The following is a 16,075-nucleotide window of genomic DNA, read 5'->3' on the forward strand; positions in this document are numbered from 1 at the left end:
AAGCCTTTGACAGAGTAGATCACGAGTATCTATGGGCCACTTTGTCACAGTACGGTATTCCGGGACAATTCATCGATTGGCTGAAGACTTTGTATTGTGAGGCTGAGAGCTTTCCTCTGATCAGTGGTTGGCAGGGTGACACGTTCAGGGTTGAGGCGGGGGTGAGACAAGGTTGCCCACTGAGTCCGCTGCTGTATGTGTTTGCCTTAGACCCGTTTCTGAGGTCACTGCAGGAGTGTGGTTTTCAGGGGGTGCCGGTCCCCCACTGCCTGCCCCTGAGTGTTGTTGCCTACGCGGATGATGTGACTGTAGTGATATCTGAGCCTCGTGAGGTGGAGATGTTGTCTGCAGCCATCAGAAGTTACTCGGAGGCCTCAGGGTCTCTGGTCAACCTTGAGAAGAGTCAAGCTCTCTGGATATCTGATTCTGATCCAGACTTTGATCTGCCCCAATTTGTGAGAGCCTCCTCCTATATTAAAATCCTAGGGGTCAAATTCGGGAGGGACGATAACGCCAAATTAAATTGGGAAGAGAAGTTGGAAGCCGGAAATGCAAAGGTTCAGCGATGGAAGAATTGGAGGCTGACCTATAGAGAAAGGGTTAAAATGTTGAAGACTTACCTGGTCCCTGTCTTTTTGTATGTCTCTGTTGTCAGAATCTTTCTCTGCTCGGCTCTTTAGCCTGTTCTTCCAAATGTTCTGGGGGAACAGGTTGAACCTGATAAAAAGAGGGGTCACCTACCTACAGAGGAGAGAGGGTGGGTTGGATATGCTGAATCCAAGGGTGTTCTTTGACTCCATGTTTCTAAAAGTAAATTTTGGTTGCATGGACTCAAACAACAGCTCCCTGTGGGCGAATAGTATCAGGGACTGGATATTGCCTTTTGCAGAGTCTTGGGTGCGAGGCGGCAGTCTCAAGAGGGGGAGATGGACGCGTGACTACCTCCCCCCGTACCTGGAATACGGGCTCAGATGTCTGAAGAGATGGCGCATTGAGAAGTCCTATATAGAGAGTAAGCCAAGGAAGGATCTATACGTAAGGGTTTGTAGGGCTTTCTTCTGCTCTCCACTTGCCTTGAGGGACTGTGTGACCAGCACTTTACAAGAAAGTCTTAAGTTCCTCAATGGGAAACGACTCCCCGCAAAATTCTTTGACATAGCTTGGCTGTCGCTCCATGGGAGGCTCTTTGTCAGGGGTAACCTGAAATATCTAAGTGTCTCAGATAGGAACTGTCCTCTGGGTTGTCAGCAGGAGGAGACCATGGAGCATTTCATATCTGACTGCAGGGCCGGGAAGAGGATATGGGAAGAAGTGTCCAGTAAGCTGAACATCCCATTACTGCAGAACCTGACGTATCCTGACATCATATATGCTGTACCATCCAGTAACAGGACTGTAGACAGAGAGACAATGTACATAATTATAACAATCATTAAATATTACCATTGGCACATGAGAACTAGAGTGTCCATACACAATGAGCCATTCCATCACAACACAGCAGTAAGCCAGATCATGTCCGAGCTCCAGTGGGTAAAGTCATTAGAGATACGGAGGAACCAAAATAATGGGAAATTATGGAGGAATGTCTCTTTGGTTTAACACAGATGATGTCATGTTATTTTATTAAATTTTTTGTGTTTTTTCCTTTTCCAGCAAATGTTTTACTTTCTAAGTTTAATATTACTCTGTACATACTCTAGTTGAGTAGTCATTGTGTGTACAATGCTTGTTATTTTTGTTTTGCATTGTAAGAATTTATGTTAATTGTAATTTTGTTTGTTTTCACAATAAAAATTGCCTCCTATGTACAGGAATATAATAACTATAATACTGCCTCCTATGTACAAAAATATAACTACTATTATACTGCCCCTATATACAAGAATATAATTGCTATAATACTGTATAAGATCATAGCTACTATAATACTGCCCTCTATGTACAAGAATATAGCTACTAGAAAACTGTCCCTGTGCACAAAATCATAGCTACTATAATACTGTCCCCTATGTACAAGAATATAACTACTATAATACTGCTTTTTATGTACACAATCATAACTACTTCAATACTGCCCCTATTTACAGTGGGGATCAAAAGTTTGGGCACCCCAGGTAAAACATTTTTATTAATGTGCATAAAGAAGCCAAGGAAAGATGGAAAAATCTCCAAAAGGCATCAAATTACAGATTAGACATTCTTATAATATGTCAACAAAAGTTAGATTTTATTTCCATCATTTATACTTTTAAAATAACAGAAAACAAAAAAATGGCATCTGCAAAAGTTTGGGCACCCTGCAGAATTTATAGCATGCACTGCCCCATTTGCAAAGCTGAGACCTGCCAGTGTCATGGATTGTTCTCAATCATCATCTGGGAAGACCAAGTGATGTCAATCTCAAAGGTTTTAAATGACCAGACTCATCTGACCTTGCCCCAACAATCATCACCATGGGTTCTTCTAAGCAATTGTCTAGAAATCTGAAACTGAAAATAGTTGAAGCACCCTCCAGTGTTAATACCTTGTACTGCCCCCTTTGGCAAGTATAACAGCTTGTAAACACTTTTTGTAGCCAGCCAAGAGTCTTTCAATTCTTGTTTGAGGTATCTTTGCCCATTCTTCCTTACAAGAGTATTCCAGTTCTTTGAGATTTCTGGGCTGTCTGTCACGCACTGCTCTTTTAAGGTCTATCCATAGATTTTCAATTATGTTGAGGTCAGGAGATAGTGAAGGCCATGGCAAAACCTTCAGTTTACGCCTCTTGATGTAATCCCCTGTGGATTTCGAGGTGTGTTTAGGATCATTATCCGTTTGTAGAAGCCATCCTCTCTTTAACTTCAGCTTTTTCACAGATGGCATCAAGTTAGCATCCAAAATTTGCAGAAATTTTATTGAATCAATTTTTCCTTCTACTCGTGAGATGTTCTCTGTGCCACTGGCTGCAATATAACCCAAAGCATGATTGATCCACCCCCATGCTTAACAGTTGGACAGAGGTTCTTTTCATTAAATTATGTTCCCCTTCTTCTCCAAACGTACCTTTGCTCATTCCGGCCAAAAAGTTCAATTTTAACCTCATCGGTCCACAGAACTTGTTTCTAAAATGCATCAAGCTTGTCTATATGTTCATTTACAAAGTTCAAACGCTGATTTTTGTGGTGAGGACGTAGAAGAGGTTTTCTTCTGATGACTCTTCCATGAAGACCATATTTGTACAAGTATCTCTTTATAGTGGAATAGTGTACCCCAACTCCAGTGTCTACCAGATCTTTCTGGAGGGATTGTGCAGTCAAATGTGGGTTTTGAATTGTTTTTCTCCCAATCCTGTAAGCTGTTCTGTCTGATATTTTTCTTGGTCTTCCAGACCTTGCTTTAACTTCCACTGTTCCTGATGACTGCCATTTCTTAATGACATTCCGAACAGAGGATATTGACATCTGAAAACGTTTTGCTATCTTCTTATAGCCTTCTCCAGCTTTGTGAGCGTCAACTATTTTCAGTTTCAGATTTCTAGACAACTGCTTAGAAGAACCCATGGTGCTGATTGTTGGGGCAAGGTCAGATGAGTCTGGGCATTTAAAACCTTTCAGATTGACATCACCTGGTCTTCCCAGATGATGATTGAAAACAATCCATGACACTGGCAGGTCTCAGCTTTGCAAAGGGGGCAGTGCATGCTATAAATTCTGCAGGGTGCCCAAACTTTTGCAGACGCCATTTTTTTTCCTGTTATTTTGAAAATGTAGATGTGGAAATAAAATCTAACTTTTGTTGACATATTATAAGAATGTCTGATCTGTAATTTGATGCCTTTCGGAGATTTTTCCATCTTTCCTTGGCTTCTTTATGCACATTAATACAAATTTTTATCTGGGGTACCCAAACTTTTGATCCCCACTGTACAAGATCATAGCTACTATAATACTGCCCCTATGTAAAAAAATTATAGCTACTATAATACTGCCGCCTATGTATAAGAATATAACTGCTATAATACTGCCCTTATGTACAAGATCATAGCTACTATAATACTGCCCCCTATGTGCAAGAATATAACTACTATATTACTGCCCCCTATGTACAAGAATGTAACTGCTATAATACTGCCTCCTATGTACAAAAATATAACTACTATTATACTGCCCCCTATGTGCAAGAATATAACTACTATAATGTTGCCTCCTATGTACAACAATATATCTACTATAATACTCCCCCCTATGTACAAGAGTATAACTACTATAATACTGCCCCTATGTTCAAGAATATAACTACTATAATACTGCCTCCTATGTACAAAAAGATAACTACTATTACACTGCCCCTATGTACAAGATCATAACTTCTATAATACTGCCTCCTATGCACAAGATCATAACTACTATAATACTGCCCCTTTGTACAAGAATATAACTATAATACTGCCTCCTATGTACAAGATCATGACTACTATAATACTGCCCCTATGTACAAGATCATAACTACTATAATACTACCCATATGTACAAGATTATAGCAACTATAATACTGCCCCTATGTACAAGATCATAGCTCCTATAATACAGCCCTCTAGGTACAAGAATATAGCTACTATAAAACTGCCCCCTATGTACAAGAATATAACTACTATAATACTGCTTTCTATGTACACGATCATAACTACTGCAATACTGCCCCTAGTTACAAGATCAAAGCTACTATAATACTGCCCCTATGTAAAAAAATTATAGCTACTATAATACTACCACCTATGTACAAGAATATAACTGCTATAATACTGCCCCCTATGTACAAGAATAAAACTACCATAATACTGCCCCTATGTACAAGAATATATCTACTATAATACTGCCCCCTATGTACAAGAATATAAATAATATAAAACTGCTCCTATGTATAAGATCATAACTCATAATATAAATTGAATGTATTTTACATTGAGGAGATTCATTTCTTTTATATGTGGAAAACTTTTCATAACCTGTCTGCAAGATTGAGTGAAAAGTTTGTGCGCCTCATGCCACTTGTAAGGGCCATTAATGTAATATTCGGAACTACTGTGCCACTGCTCTTCGTCTCTCCTTCCTCCGTTGAGCTCAGTAAATAGAAGTCTTTGTGATACCCTAGGGGGTTATTTATTTACATGCAGTACTAATGCCTCCGACAGACACAATTTGTTAAGCCGTTGCCTGCACGCCACTCTATGCTTCCACCTAATTTACCAGTGAAGTAGCAGAATCTGTAGAAACTGATTCCTAATTGTTGGGAACCAGCAGAGCAAGATCACAGGTTATCCTAATAATTGGTCTACGAGGAAATCGTCATCGGAAGAAAACAACAAAGATTTTGTTATAATTATTGCCACTATGGGAGGGAAATCATTCAGCATTCACTTATAAATATTTATACAAAAAGTTTTGAGGATACTTTTGTATTTGAATTTTGTCTGCATTTCTAACATCCTGTTATCTTTTTTTCCTGCCCTTAGGCTCTGTGTAAATGTTCAGAAACTACTGACCCGGATAAGGGTACCCTGAGTAACAAAAAATATTTTTTTACTTGGGCCATCTATATTTGATTGTAAACTCTGGTTTCTGTCTGTCTTTCTTAGCACTTGCTTATTGTATTTGCATTCTTAGATGGCGCTTCAGCAGCTTTGCACATATGGAAGATATATTAATTATCTGACTAAACAAATGGCCACCCCAGGATATTTGTACTGACCCATTTTTTCTATTTATGACAGAATCTTGGAGGCTTTTGTGTCTGGTGTGTGTTCTGAATTCTTCAATAAAAATGACATTTTCTGACAAGACTCAAAGCGCAAATCCAAAGTTTTTTTTCCCCTCAATAGCACATAGCACAATGGCAATGTGCGCCGTTGTGTTTTTTTTTTTATACATTTCTGTTCAAATAACTGTTCTGTTTTAGTCGGCCCCAGCAAATCTTTTGGGTATGGTTTTACAAAAAGATTGGAAGAAGGATAAGGGGCTGCTGTCTAACTAATGTGGGAAACTGCTGCCTAGCTAATGTGGGGGAACTGCTGCCTACCTACCTAATGTGGGGGACTTTTGCTTCCTACCTAATGTGGGGGAAATCAGCTGCCTAGGTAATGTGGGGGACCTTTGCTGCCTACCTAATATGGGGGACTATCTACTACATTCCTACCTAGCTAATATGGGGACTAACTACCAAGCTAATAGGGGGGGAGCTACTACCTACATAGCTTATATGGGAGTTTTATACAGGGGACAGCTATCTGGAGGATTTACCTACAGTGGTAACTCTCTCTGGGTGTGCCATACCTATTCAGGGCACCTATGTGATGGGGTAAACTAGGAAACTACCTCAAGGACCTTATCTACCTACAGAAGCGACCTAACTACCTATTGTGGGAGGTGAGGAGTTGTGGGCGGAACAAATCATCATGACGGTCTGGGCTGGATTGAGAAGAAAAAGGAAAGCGAATGACGTCACCAGATGTAACTGTATGTAATAACTTATATGGTCGGTTGTGGGTCTGCTCAAAAGGGTTTGTTCAGATTGATATATGAAATCATGGCTCATTTTGGCCCTAGAAACAGCGCTACCCTCATCCATTGATTATATCTGGTATTGGAGGTCAGCTCACACAATGAATGGACAAGTGTGGAATTATTTTTTGTTAAAAACAGTCTAGTTTTCCAACCCTGGACAACCATTTTAAAGGGGTTCTCCGGTGCTTAAACATCTTATCCCCTATCCAAAGGATAGGGGATAAGATGCCTGATCGCGGGAGTCCCGCCGCTGGGGACCCCCGGGATCATGCACGTGGCACCCCATTTGTAATCAGTCCCCGGAGCGTGTTCGCTCCGCGACTGATTACCGGCAATTACAGGGCGGGCGGCGTGTGACGTCACGCTCCGCCTCTCAATGCAAGCCCCCTCCCGTAGGCTTGCATTGCGGGGCAGTGCGTGACGTCACACGCCGCGAACACGCTCCGGGAACTGATTACCAACGGGGTGCCTCGTGCAAGATCCCGGGAGTCCCCAGCGGCGGGACTCCCGCGATCAGGCATCTTATCCCCTATCTTTGGATAGGGGATAAGATGTTTAAGCACCGGAGAACCCCTTTAAATATGTGTCAGAAAAGCTGTATGAAAATGTTGAATTACAGGTTAATAATGTACATAGAGAAAAAGCTTCATATATTTTGCTTTCTTAAAGATTAGTTTTGAGAAAATGTGCAATTCACCTCTTTCCAGCATGCACAGAGAAAACCTCTTCGAAAGATCACTTTGGAAAGACCACCTTCTCATCCCTCCCAGGTTTTGTGTGATAACCATTTTCTTTAAGTACACACAAAGCTACACAGAAAGCTATGGCTCACCCCACCAAAAACAAACCCTCACAAAGCTCCATAGAGGGAAAAATCCAAACATTGGGGGGTATCTACAAAGTGTTGCTGTGGTGTCTTTTTACCCATTTTTTATGCTTTGCTTTTCAACTAAGTGCACGTCATCTGTGTGAATTTACCCATCTTTCAGGTAATAGATCCAGAAAACTGTTTCAGATGTGATTCCTTGTGTGTTACTCCAAGGCTGGTTAGTAGTTTCATTGTGAATGTCCTTTAGTTCACATTTTATCTATTGATAGAACGAGGTTGTATGCTGCTATAAAGGAGGAATTTGAAAGATGAGTTGTAATGTGTGTTTTGTAAGCTATTTTTATTTGGTGGTGATTTGCACCCAATTTGGTGGGTTGTGTCAATACCCGACTTTTAAAAAAAGTTGCGGTTTCATAAATCAAAAGTCAAAAAATGTCTACCACAGCAAAAACCAAGAAAGCATGTAAATGGAAAGTAGCACAAAATAGCCAAAATATTGCGCTTAACTTACCCAGGAAAACCATGGTAAATGGCTTCAAAAATACCCCCATTGTTTCTACAAAAGAGAAATGCAATATCATTTTTTTTCAAGTTTTATTTAAAAAAAAGTAGTAAAACACAATAAACTATATAAATGTGGTAGCTCTGTAAACATACATACTGACCAGCAAAATAAAGTTAACATGACAACTTTACTGCAGAATAAATGACTTGAGAATTAAATGGCAGGGTTGTATTTGTTGCTATTTTAACCCAGTAGTATTTTTTTCTTTTCTTTTTTTTTCTGTTTTGCAATATTATGCAATTTATGTATTGGTGCCATTGAGAATAACATCTTGTTATGTAAAAAAATACAAGCCTTTATACACATGCTGAGGATTTTGGTGGGCTGAGTTTTCAGCGCAGGCAGCGGTTGGGCCCCCACCGATCAGCCTGTTATCTCCTATCCTATGATTAGGGAATATCAAGCTGACATGGTAATACTCTTTTAAGCTTTTGTTTTCCTTCAATCGGATGTTAGCAATATTACGAATGCTACCTGATACCTTATTGGAAGTTGGGGCAATATATTGGGTTAGATTCTGCTCAATAGGTGGAAGATCATTCACCTAAGAAAACTTTGAGACTGTAATGCAATTTCACTGCAGCAGGTGGGTGACCAGATGTCACAACGTAGCCCCAGACTCTTTCACTGCCAGTTATGTCAGTGACTTTGGGCAGCTCTGACAGGCAGCAATAGGAGGAGCACACTAGAACGACATGCCAGACCAAAGTATAGCGGCTGCAACCATCTCTCCTATCTTGTTCCACTCCTATTTTGTAGGAAAAGACATGCGTGAGACAAGGGCAGGGGTATGTTGTAACCTGCATAAGACAATTCTACCACAAACAGGCACCAGCCTTGTTCGAAAAAGTGGCGGAGCAGTTAAAGCAGTGGCCACAGCCCTAAAGTGTCCTGGGGGGACCAACCCAGGGGACATATGCCCCTCTGCTCAGTCCGCCTCTGAATGTGAGGGTCTGGAGTTTATGAGTGTGCCTGTGTATCCAGGTATTCAGTCAGGGCTCAAGTCCTGCAGAAACATGTGGGAACTGAGTTCCGGCACTTTTTCCACAGCAGGAACACAGTTCCCATAGCTGAAGTCCTGCGGGACCAGCCTTGATCTTAGGTAAGTTCCCACACTTTTTTCCCCTGCATTCAATAAAATAATCCGATTGCTGCAGGACTGAGACTAGAAGCAGTCCAGGCACACAAACCCCCCAGCCTCCATACATGGTGTCTCACCGGTCTTCTCCCAACTATATTGTATTGTGGTAACATCTGCTTTATATGGTCATATCCCTCAACACTGTCTCACTAATGTAAATCATAGTTAGATCTCTAAAGTTTGGGTGCTCTTACACGGTGCAGCTTTGCTGTGCAGTTTTAAAGCCAAAACAAAATCCTAATGCGACTAATTGAGTTTAACTACTGACAGCAGACTGCAGTTCTACAGCTAAAATTAGTTTAATAATAAAAAGTCCCCATGTAGGCCAAATCTCATGCATTTCCAGGATGAAAAATGGGAATATCACCGCAGAGTCCAAAAGATTTATCTCAGTGGTAATACAATGATTTACTAAACACGAGTGTCAGAAAGATCCTCTATTGACCCAGGGACTCGCATATGCTGTCTCCCACGTTGATTTAGTATCCCCTAGTGATTGACAGGATAGTGCTCAATATAAGGTTCTACTGCCCAATTTATCATTCCCCAACTCTGAGCTGTCCTTAGCCCTCCCTGATATAAAGCTACAATCACAGGCTGATTACTAATATTGTAAAATCCCAAGTATAAAATCCCATTCTTCATAGTTAAGTACAGGATGAATACTAAATGCATTGATTCCTCTTATATTTCAGAGACCTAAAGCCTGAAAACATCCTGGTCGTTGTTCACAGATTTTGGTCTCGCACTTCAGAACATGCCTGGAGACTGCACAGCCACTGGATATGCTGGGACAGTCCAATACATGGCTCCTGAGAAGCATAGTACACTTTTCCAGTCTACAAGTCTTGGCTCTGTACTGGTTGTCACTCTCATACACAGCTGGTCCATCTGAAACTAGTGGGTTTAGCAATTTTTATTTAGATCATATGTATCGCCAGAAACATATGTCCCGTATCCCAGCTGGACCAGCGCTGAACTCCATTTACTTTAATGAGCCGACCGGAGTCAAACGATGATTCCGGTCGGCACATTTTTGACCCGTATGCGGTTTCCTGTCCTGACCTAAAACCATAGTATACTACGGTCTTAGGTCTGGTCACAAAACTGGATACGGGTAAAAATGAGCCGACCGGAGTCACCGTTTGACTCCGGTCGGCTCATTAAAGTAAATGGAGTTCAGCGCTGTACCGGCTGGGGTACGGGAGAGCCCGGTTTGCCCCTCCCCCAGCTGGATCCGGCACCCATAATGTAAAAACAAAGTGTGAATGCAGCCATAGACAAGTTTGTAAGCCAGGTCTGACCTTGCTTACACTTGCGACTTTTTGAAGGGGGTTTGCGACTTTATTTGCTTACATGCGCCTTTCACAATGATAAATCCTGGGCCACTGCAAAGTAAAAACTGAAAATTGCTTAGGTAGGGCAGATTGATATATTTTGCTTACTCACAAAAGTAGCACAAAAAAATTGCTTTTATGTGCGACTTTTGTAAGCAAGAAAAGTTGCTTAAATTCCTTGATAAATCTCCCTATAATGCTTTTCTACTAACACATTTGATTTAGTTAGATGTTATTTACTATACATTATTACTAGTATTAAGTAGACTATTAATTTCTGCTATATGTATATTTCTTTCTGTTTTGCTATCTGCAATCAGGTATTTATCCAATCAGTGTGTTGTTAGCTACAGGTGTTGTGTATGACGCTTCTGAGGGGTGTGTACCACTATTTCATATATACTGTATTTATCGGCGTATAACACGCACTGGTGTATAACACGCACCCCCATTTTAACAGGGAAATGTAAGTTAAAAAAATAAAATGTAAAATTAATGACTTGGACTAAATGCCACATCATCCCCCAACTTCGTTTTCTTCTGCACCTCAGTTTGGTCCCGTCCCCTACAGCGCCACATCATTCCTTCCCTTTTATCAGTCCCTGTGCCACATTTACCCCACTCATCACCACCCCCCATGACTCATCATCCCCCCATGTCTCATCATTTCCCCCTGTCATAGACCACCACTAGCCATACAGACATTAAGCCTTTAGAGCCTCCCCCCACCATAATTTCCCCCTGTCTCATCATCCCCCACCCTATCTCATCATGCCCCCCATCATTCCCCCTGTCTCATCATCCCCCACCCTGTCTCATCATCCCCCCATCATTTCCCCCTCCCTCATAATTTCCCCCTGTCTCATCATCCCCCCATGCTGTCTCATCATCCCCCCACCCTGTCTCATCATCCCCCACCCTGTCTCATCATGCCCCCCATCATTTCCCCCTCCCTCATCATTTCCCCCTGTCTCATCATCCCCCCATAATTTCCCCCTCCGTCATCAATTCCCCCTGTCTCATCATCCCCCCACCCTGTCTCATCATCCCCCATCATGTTCCTCCTATGCTATTCTTCCCCTCCCTCATCATTCCCCCTTTTCCCTGCTTTTCATAGTTTCTTTTATTTTCCTTACCTGGCTGCGCTTCATCAGGTCAGGTCAGGCGGGGGGTCCTGTGAGCTGCGGTCAGTGAAGCAGATGAATGACGGCATTAGTGACGTCACTTTTCATTTCCTGCAACCGCCGCGAGTCAGAGTTCAGAGTGCGGCGACTACATGAAATGAAAAGTGATGTCTCTGATGCCACGCAGAAAAGCCGGGAGAGTACGTCATTCATCTGCTTCACTGACCCCACAGCCCGCAAGACTGGCTTGCCGAAGCGCAGCTAGGTAAGGAAAATAAAAGAAAAACTATAAAAAGCAGGGAAAAGGGGGAATGATGAGGGAGGGGGAGGTAAGAAAAATTTTAAGTAAAACTGTTAAAATGAACCCTACCTTGTCCGGATCTGCGCCGCCGTTCTCCCGCAATTGTAGTTTTATTAAGTGTTGAAATCTTCCTGTAACTGGCACGGGCGGGGCTTCAGCGCTTTACTGGCACTGACGTCAGCGCTGCTTATGAATAGTCATCTCCCCTCCCTCCAGTTCTCCCTCTCTTCGCAGCTCCTAACTGGGGGGATGAATATTCATAAGCGGCGCTGACGTCAGTGCCAGTTAAGCGCCAAAGCCCCGCCCGTGCCAGTTACAGGAACACATAATAAAACTACAATTGTGGGAGAACGGTGGCGCAGATCTGGACAAGGTAGAGCTCATTTTAATCAGCGTCTCCCGCACTATCCACCAGTACCTGTGGATAGTGCGGCAGAAAACAAGTGACAGTTTTCCTTTAAAGCAGAGCTGGGAGGAGATGCCGCTGGTCACTGATTTAAAGTGGCCGCGGCTGTGCTTGTAATACTTAACAAGCAGCCGCTGCTGCGGACGCTTTAAATCAGTGACCAGAAGATTTATCGGCGTATAACACGCAGGTGGGCTTTTTGCCTTAAATTGAAGTTTTAAAAGTAAAAAATACGGTATACTGTATGAAATAAAGCTTTTATGTTTAAATTTTTTTTTTTTTTTGATTTCCGGACTTTTCCTGCAGAAGTTTTTTCATTATGGTTCCCTAGATTAGCCTTGAAGTCCCTAGATTATCCAGGCAGTTCTCCCCATTAGGCAGGTAGCCCCAGATTATTTTTGTAGTCCCCAGATTAGCTAAAAGGTTTTCCGTTAGGTAGATAGTCCCCAGATTATTTTTGTAGTCCTAGATTAGCCAAGCAGTTTTCCCCTTAGACAGATTATTTTTGTAGTCCCCAGGTTTGCCAGGTATTTCTCTTCAGTAGGCAGGTAGTCCCTCCCTGACTGCTAAAATAGTAAAAAGATTAAAAAATGACCAGGCCAATCTCTTTCACTCTGGTTTCGGCTGCACTGACCAGTTAAGTCACCGCCTGCGCTAGTGCAGGGGTCACACTTTGCCCAAAGCTGTCTGCCACCTATACCGACAGCCTGGTGGCCTGAAGATCCGGGACAAGTTTACATTTTTTTTGTCCTTCTGGGCCTAATTTTAGGTAGGATACTGGAGCTGCAGCTCCATCAGCCTCCACCTTAATCTAGCCCTGTTTATATGGCTCTGTAAATATAAAAATACTAAAGTTATGGCTATTAGACTAGGTTCAAATTTATGAAGCTCCAGAGGAAAATCCCATCTGGAGCTTCCGAGTGCGGCCAGCACAGACTTAATCAGTCATTAATAGGACCGCATGTACATTGCCGTCCCCATAGACGGCAATGTCTACAGAGTAGACTCCGCCTAAAGAATGGACAAGACCATTCTTTTGGCGGTGGAATATCTACTAAAATTCTGTAGTATGAGACCAGACTTAGAAAGCAAGGAGGAAAAATTACATTGCCAAAATCCAGTGCAGTGGGAAAGGGTTGAGAAATATAAATGGATGCTTGTGATGTTATGCTTTTTACACATCTCCCAATAAGTCAATGGAAGTTATGGAAACTATTTAAAATAGCTGGCATGGCTGTTTTTGTCTCCCCCCCTGACCATTGCCAGACAAGGGAAGACATTAATGTTAAGGTGCTGTCTGTGTGCAAGGAAGAACTCTGCAAAACTGAAGAGACAGCAGCTCCGTGCCTGGTGACATGAAACAGGCAGATGTAATATTTGCTAATGATTTCTCGCTCCTACACTCTGCAGAAAAAAGCCAGTCATTTTTAGTGGTGAAGTGAAATCTCCGCTCACATACAGAACCCTGATAGGTGCCGCTAAATTATTCAAGGGGTAAAAAGGAGGTCAGCGCACAAACCAACATGTTTTAAAGCCACTGACTGACAGGATCTAAGACACAGATCCACAAATGACAGCTACTTCTTCATAGAACATTAGCATTTTTTTTTTTTTTTAAATTGCCATAAACCTTTGCATCACATTAATTTACATGTCGGTCACCAATGTAGGGGATGAATGGATTGTAAGCTTCTGAATGGGGTAACAATTTTAGATGAAATTTATTCAGATATTCTTTCTAGAACAACCGGGTTCCATCTTTTACATGCCCTTCCCATATTTGTTTAGAAAATTAATAATAGTGGTGTGGATTAATGGAATGGATAGTGTATGTTAACTTTTGAACTTTGAATCTTTTTTATTCCAAAATGTATTCACCTTTGCCAAATAGAATGAATCTGTGATAACCACCGGGGACAAGTGCACCTTTGGTAAGTGGTCTTGATTAAAATAGTTTGTGTCAGGATTCGGCAGGCTGGAGGTGGATCCTCTGTGTCAGAGAGGGATTGGCGTGGACCGTGTCGGTGGACCGGTTCTAAGTTGCTACTGGTTTTCACCAGAGCCCGCCGCAAAGCGGGATGGACTTGCAGCGGCGGTAGCAACCAGGTCGTATCCACCGGCAAAGGCTCAACCTCTCTGACTGCTGAGATAGACGCAGTACAAGGGATTAGACAAGAGCAGGGTCGGACGTAGCAGTAGGTCAGGGCAGGCAGCAAGGATCGTAGTCAGGGGCAACGGCAAGAGGTCTGGAACACAGACTAGGAACACACAAGGAACGCTTTCACTGGCACAATGGCAACAAGATCCGGGAAGGAAGTGCAGGGGAAGTGAGGTATTTATAGGGAAGTGCACAGGTGAAGACACTAATTAAAACCCATGCGCCAATCAGTGGCGCACCGGCCCTTTAAATCGCAAAGACCTAGGGAGCGGGGCCGCGCGCGCCGGGACAGCACAGACGGGGAACGAGTCTGGTAAGCGGGTCGGGATGCGCACCGCGAGTGGGCGCGTCCCGCATCGCGAATCGCATCCCGGCTGAGGACATTATCGCAGCGCACTGGGGCGCTGCGAACAAGAGAACGCCGTGAGCGCTCCGGGGAGGAGCGGGGACCCGGAGCGCTCGGCGTAACAGTTTGTATGCAGCTTTCATGCAGATCTATGCATCTCTGTGTTTTCTTGCTTTTTTAGTTGGGTTAAGGTACCCTTTACACATATAATAGCTGACAGAGGAACATTCGTTTGGTCCACAGCTATCTCTTCTCTTCGGGAAGCCTCCACATACATTAGACAGTCATGGCCGGCTCTGCCTCTAGGCAAAATAGGTAGCCACCCAGAGCGGCCTCTTTATGTGGACCCAGCTCTCCACGCCTCAAGAAAGTTAGACAGCCAGCATCTCAACCACTTGCTCAACCAGCTCTCTGCCTTTTGGCTAAGATCAAGTGTAGTATCTGTTCTTATCAGTTTCATGCCGGTGGCAGTCCACACCGGTGTGGAGTTGGTGGGGATGGGTGCTGCATGGAGGTCGCAGGTGTACCAGGGCGTTACAGGGCTGGTTCTGAGGAATCAGCCCGACGGCTGCACCGATGTGACCTGCTTCCTCCGGGTCTCGCCATGAGGCTGAGAGGGTCTAGAGCCGAGGTACTTTTGTGCCTCGGGGAATGGTGACCCCGAGGTGCCAAAACTCACTGGGTGTACTGGCTCACTGAGTGGAAGCACGAGTACCATAATCTCTTCACCTTGTGGCACTCACCTCTTGATTTCCGGCCTTCTGGCTAGGATCAGAGACATTTTTATAGATCCGGACGGATGTCCGGGCAGTATATCTGCACACATTCACTTATTTATTTATTTTTGTCTCACTGTGTCCCTTTTTGCGTGTTGTGTGTCCACTGGATTTATCAGGATGCGGTAGCCCTTCTGGGTGTCCTTCCTGGCGGTCTAGGGGAGGTGTGTGTGGCCATTAGGTTCCGCACCTCCCTGCAAACACTCCGGGTACTCCTACTTTGGCAGGATACCTACCATTATCGGCTCTGCGGGGGGATGCCGGGAGCATTTGTGGTCCCTTAGTAGCTTTGGTGAAAAGGGACATTAAACCTGGAACCTCGCAGGTACCTTTTGGTCCGGAGACGAAGGGTAAGGTTTGTTGGGGGTCCTCTCTCCTTTTGGAGAAGGGCTTGCGTTAGACCGCATCCTCTGTGCACTTTTTTTGGTGTAACACGTTTGCACTTTTTCTTGCACTTTGCCTGATTCGAGAGCACGTTCCTCGGCTCTAAAAAAAAAAAAAATTGCTCAACCAGGTCAGCCAGCAACACCACTATAACCATCCCCCTCAT

At 43.3% G+C, this 16,075-nt stretch overlaps 1 pseudogene; it reads left to right on the plus strand.

Annotated features, from left to right (window-relative positions):
* Positions 1-15,157: 15,157 nt before the first annotated feature.
* Positions 15,158-15,236, plus strand: LOC130297188 (U2 spliceosomal RNA; annotated as a pseudogene).
* The last annotated feature ends 839 nt before the right edge of the window (positions 15,237-16,075 follow it).

Source organism: Hyla sarda, chromosome 12 (genome assembly GCF_029499605.1).
Source record: "Hyla sarda isolate aHylSar1 chromosome 12, aHylSar1.hap1, whole genome shotgun sequence".
Taxonomy (NCBI): Eukaryota; Metazoa; Chordata; class Amphibia; order Anura; family Hylidae; genus Hyla; species Hyla sarda.